Source organism: Octodon degus, unplaced genomic scaffold (assembly GCF_000260255.1).
Source record: "Octodon degus isolate 3935 unplaced genomic scaffold, OctDeg1.0 scaffold00022, whole genome shotgun sequence".
Taxonomy (NCBI): domain Eukaryota; kingdom Metazoa; phylum Chordata; class Mammalia; order Rodentia; family Octodontidae; genus Octodon; species Octodon degus.
The window spans coordinates 16,120,257-16,125,882 of NW_004524598.1; the positions used below are offsets into that span (position 1 = coordinate 16,120,257).

The 5,626-nt window shown below is 43.6% G+C and overlaps 1 pseudogene; it reads left to right on the top strand.

The window, feature by feature from the left end:
- The first annotated feature begins 828 nt into the window (after positions 1 to 828).
- LOC101572888 lies at positions 829 to 2,589 on the top strand (annotated as a pseudogene).
- The last annotated feature ends 3,037 nt before the right edge of the window (positions 2,590 to 5,626 follow it).

Genomic DNA, 5,626 nt, shown 5'->3' on the forward strand with positions numbered 1-5,626 from the left:
ACATGCTGGAAAAGTATTGCTGTGGATTGAATGATTGCAATCATAACTTCATTACAAAATCACCTGGGTTGTATCCAAAAGTCCTGACATTTGGACTACATTGGATGGCAACTAAATCAAAATCTCTTAGGACAAGATCCTCCAGTGAAAAACAAACAAACAAACAAACAAACAAAAAAACATTCTCAAACTCTGTCAGTGTTGTTCTTTTTTATTGCTTATATTTTTTATATATGCACCTGTGGATTTACCAGAAGTCAGATGGAAAATGTTTGCAGTGTTTCACTGGTGCCAGGTGTGCTGGGTTCTGGTAGGAGGAGTTCACTGTTTATTTTTTTAAAGAGAATGAAAAGTAGTGAAAAATATGTTAGAAATGATACACAGCCCGGCAAAGACACCAACCCCCACCCTCCTCTGATTCAGACAGCGAAGGCCTGCTCCCTAACACTTAGGCACATAATATTTAGTTCCAGACAGAAGCCAGCAGACAAGATTTCATCTTGCGTGTACGTTATATAGCCACAGGACCAGCCATCGCTCACCTCTCTGCTTCTCCACCTTCTTCCTCCCCGTTTCAGCTCTTTCTTTAGGCACCTTGCAGCCAGGAGGCGGGGCCGGCGAGGCGAAGAGGGCGTGACCTGGAGCCCACCGTCATGGCTCCGCCCCACGGATGACGCGATGGGGGGTGGTGGAGACACGTGCCTCGTGGCTGAGATCCCGAAGTCCCAACCTAGTGAGTCACGCAGCTCTGTTCCGTCAGCCGTGTGACACCACGCTACCTTGTCCTCCCTGGTCTACGCAGGAAGTGTAGCAAGAAAGTGGGGCAGATTTGAATCTACCTGTTTCCAAGCTGGTTGATCATCATGAAATTTAGACAAAAAACTAAAAAGTCAGGTAAAGGTTCCAAAGGCTGTAAGAAGCCTGCAAAGCAAAATGGGAAGAAAAGAACCTCCATAGTGTCCTCCACTTCCCGTTTTGTTCACTACAATGATCACGCCAGCCGAGAGGTGGCATTAAAGAAGAAGAGGGTTGAGGAGATGAGGGAGAAGCAGCAAGCTGCCCGAGAGCAAGAGAAACACAAGCACAGAACCATTGAGAATTACTGTCAGGATGTCCTGAGACGTCAGGAGGAGTCTGAACGCAAGGAGGAAGTTTTGCAGGAATTAAATAAGTTTCCTCAGTTGGATGATGAGGCCTCAAGAAGGGCTTATTACAGGGAATTCCGCAAGGTGGTGGAATACTCTGATGTGATTCTGGAAGTCCTGGATGCCAGAGACCCATTGGGCTGTCGCTGTTTCCAAATGGAAGAGGCTGTTTTTCAGGTAGAAGGCAAGAAGAAGCTAGTCCTTGTCTTGAACCAAATTGACCTGGTTCCCAAAGAGGTTGTGGCGAAATGGCTAGATTACCTTCTCAATGAGCTGCCAACGGTGGCTTTCAAAGTCAGCACCCAGCATCAGGTCAAGAAATTGAATCGGTGCCGTGTGCCAGTGGAGCAAGCCTCTGTCACTGCTGAAAAGCAAAGCCTGCTTTGGAGCTGAAAACCTCATGAGGGTTCTGGGGAACTATTGCCTCTTGGGTGAAGTGCGTACCCACATTCGTGTGGGTGTTGTGGGACTTCCCAATGTTGGAAAGAGTAGCCTGATCAATAGCCTGAAGCGCAGCCGTGTATGCAGTGTGGGAGCTGTTCCTGGGGTCACTAAATTCATGCAGGAGGTCTACCTGGACAAGTTTATCAGGCTGCTGGATGCCCCAGGCATTGTCCCAGAACCCAACTCAGAGGTGGGTGCCATCCTGCGCAACTGCATCGATGCGCAGAAGCTGGCGGACCCTGTGACCCCAGTGGAAACTATCTTGAAGCACTGCAGTCTGGAGGAGCTTACCAACTATTATGGTGTATCTGGGTTCCAGACTACTGAGCACTTTCTCACTGCAGTGGCCCACCGCTTAGGAAAGAAGAAAAAGGGAGGCTTATACAGTCAAGAGCAGGCTGCCAAAGCTGTCCCGGGTGACTGGGTGAGTGGGAAGATCAGCTTCTATATACTACCACCACCCACGCACACTCTGCCTGCCCATCTCAGTGCTGAGATTGTTAAGGAGATGACTGAGATCTTTGACATTGAGGATAGTGAGCAGGCCAATGAAGACACCATGGAATGCATGGCCACAGGAGAATCTGACGAGCTTTTGGGTGACATAGACCCACTTGAAATGGAGATCAAGAGGCTGCATTCTCCAGTGATGAAAATACCAGATGCCACTGAAAATAGAACTACCATATATCAGAGTGGAGACCTTGCTGGGTGTCACGCCAATCCAAACTATTATCAAGTGGGATGGGCTAAACGCAATGTTGACCACCACCACACCAAGAACAATAACGTGGTAGAGGTCAGTTCAGTGGACCGTCGCCCAGTTCTGCAGAGAATTATGGAGACAGACCCCCTGCAACAGGGCCAGGTTCTGGCATCCGCCCTGAAGAATATGAAGAAGATGCAGAAGCGTACAGACGAAATTGCCAGCAAGCTTTCTGAGTCCATGATGTCTATCCTGGACCTTTCTGGCAGTGGTGATAACAGTGCTGGTGACTAATCCAATGATCTCACCCCCTTCCCCAGCTATGGTTCCTGTGGGATGGAAGAAAAGAGTTTGGGTCTCTGAAGCACCTGTATAATAAAAGAACCTCTTGCATACCATGTGTCTTCTCCCTTCACTGTTTCCTCTATTCTCTCCAATTTAAAAAAAATCTGGAGCCACTATGTCTAGTAACTTTTATTTAATCCCTGCTGTGTTTTATGAGAGACATAAAATACTAGTGGAGCCCAGGTGCTAAATAGTTTTATCTCTCACCCTCTATTGTGTATTGGGTTGACTTGAAGGCTGGATTACCACAAACCCTCTTGAACAACTGAATGTACAGCTAGATAATGAACTGCTGATAGACCTGGTGGTTCCTGGGAAGATATTTTCTTTATTACTGTGTAAGAGATCTCAGCACCAAGGTGTTTCAGCAGTGGATTCCTGGCCATGCATCGTTCAAGTCCATAGGTCCTCACCTGGGTGGCAGAGGGAACAATGATGTGATTTCTGTTTTGGGAAAGGTCTGGGGCTAGGATACTGGGGAAAAAAGGACAAGCCTATCTGGTGCTCAAGTGTTGTACATGCTATCTTGTTTGCATAAAGAGAAAAGACATTTATTGTTAGGCTAGGGACCTTAGTTACAAGTACTGTTGGCATTTTTTGTGAATTTGGGGGCTCCTCCAAAATACTCTAGCTGATACTCTTGTTTGTATGATTGTCTTGAGTGTTTCCAAGAGAACTGTATTTGGAGATGTACCAGTCAACCTTTTCCAGTGTGTGGTGGATCGACAAATGGTCAAAGTGGTTACACTCAGATGAACTAAATTCAGCATGGTGCTGGGTGTGGAAGGCCCACCTGAGGATTGTTGCCAACATCATGAACTGGAGAGGAAGGAGGTGTGCTGTTGATTCTTCCTGGAGAAGCTTGTCATTCTGGCTTTCCTGATATGGACTCAGGAGCTCACTGTCACTGAGGATGGCTGTGGTTCTTTTGAGTGTTTCTTCCTTGCTCCTGAGCAGATCACTCAGCCCACCAGCACAGACTTCTGGCTTCCACCACTGACCTTGGGGCCTTCACAGTGCAGATCCTTGATACAGATGTATGAGACATTGTGATGGCACCAGGCCTCCAGCTGGACTTCTGGAGGACATTGTCATGGGCTCTAGGTCTTCGGTTGGACTCTTGCAAGACATTGCCGTGGGATCCAGGCTTTCAGCTGGATTCTTTGGGTTTCTAATATGTGAACAGATTTCCTACACTCTGCACTTCACTTTTTCATAAATATTATAAAATCTTATAAATTAAAAAAAAGAAATGATACACAATTTCAGTAAACAAAATTAGAGGAATTCAACACATGTTATATTGCATATTGTTATCTTCAAATTAGTTGTTCAGATTACCAGATATAAGCACACAAAATTGGCTAAAAAAATTAAAAAGAAGAAAGAATAAAGAAAAAAAAGCACATTCCTTACAATAGACCTGTAGAAATCAGCAGTACAATTACCCAAGCTATCCTTTGTATATATATATATATTTCCCTTCCTTCTTTCTTTTCCCCTTTCCCTCTCAGCCTTCTGTGTAGTCCTCAGTTTTTCTCTAGCCCACAACCTCTCCTGGAACCTCATTGAAAGGAGCTGTGTTGGAAAAACTGGCTCGCCATTCATTATTACATTGGGTAGGAAGGCTCATTAAATTGTTTAATGAATCAGAACTCATCACATAGGCTGTACCTCATCTCTTCCATGCTATGTCAACTTTTGCATTGGCTGGGAACTAAATTATCTTATTTGGCATCACATTAATTTGTATTAGTTTTCTAGGGTTGCCCTGACAGATTGGGTGATTCAAACAGCAGCAGTCATTTTCTTTTTCCATAGCTCTTATAATGACTCCAGTCATATTGGAGGAGACAAGATCCCAATGACCTCATTAACCTTGGTTGCCTCTTTAAAGGTCTCATCATCAAATATAGCCACAACTTGGGGTGCTTGGATTAAGACTTCAACAGGGCTGGCCAGGTAGCTCAGGCTGGCCAGATAGCTCAGTGGACTAAAGTGGCTGCTTAGGCAGGTGCAGGGACCTGGGTTCCTGGTGTGCCATGCCAGCCCCCTGGGGCATGCTGAGATGGTGACTGAGACTGGTGTGGTGGTGCACAGCTATAATCACGGTGCTTGGGAGGCTGAAAACAGGAGGATCACTATGAGTCTGATCTGTGTGGTGAGACCCTGTAGAATATATAATATGTGTATATTTCAATGAAAGTTTTGAGGTGAGGGGAAAGACACAATATAGTTTGTAACACTAAGGAGAGAAAATTTCAGTGGAAAGGGTATTCTTACTTTCCATAATAGTAATAAATGAATAAGTACAAACAATGAAACACTTTTAAGAAGGCAATTCTAACCTATACTTACTGTTTTTATTTTTAAAATGTTTCACTTTAAAGTAGAGGACTATAGGCAAAGTATTCTATGAAGTCTGGTTCTTACTTCATCTCCTATATTTTACTTAAAGTGAAGAAGATTAATTTATAAACATATAGCAAAGCAGCATGGCTTACTGGGTTTGATGCCTAAATGAATGCCAATTCACTTAAAAAGTATAACCTTTAATTTTGAAATGATGTTAGATTCAATAAAAGTTATAAAAATAGTATAGTTCCTATGGGGCTCATGCATTTGTTTTAATTTGATTAGATTTAGGATAAATTTTATTCTGCCTAGCAATAAGATTAAGGTACTCCCAGTTTATTCCACTTGCTTTTAAGCCATTTACTCCAATTATAAAGGAAAATGAAAAAATAGGTAGTTAAAAACTTGAGCTTTGGTGTATGTAAGATTTTGTTGTGTTTGTTAGAAGTCTTTCATTGCAAATAAGAGAATGCCAGCATGCAGCTGAAAGGAGAGACTTAAATGATGTTTTATCCATCTCTTTTTATCAGCTTTTCTTTACTCTAGTTTGGCTTCATTTGTAGTGGTCACACTTTCTCTATCTCACACTGTATGTAGAACCAGAGAAGAAAGAATTCTTTGTATAAAAGAT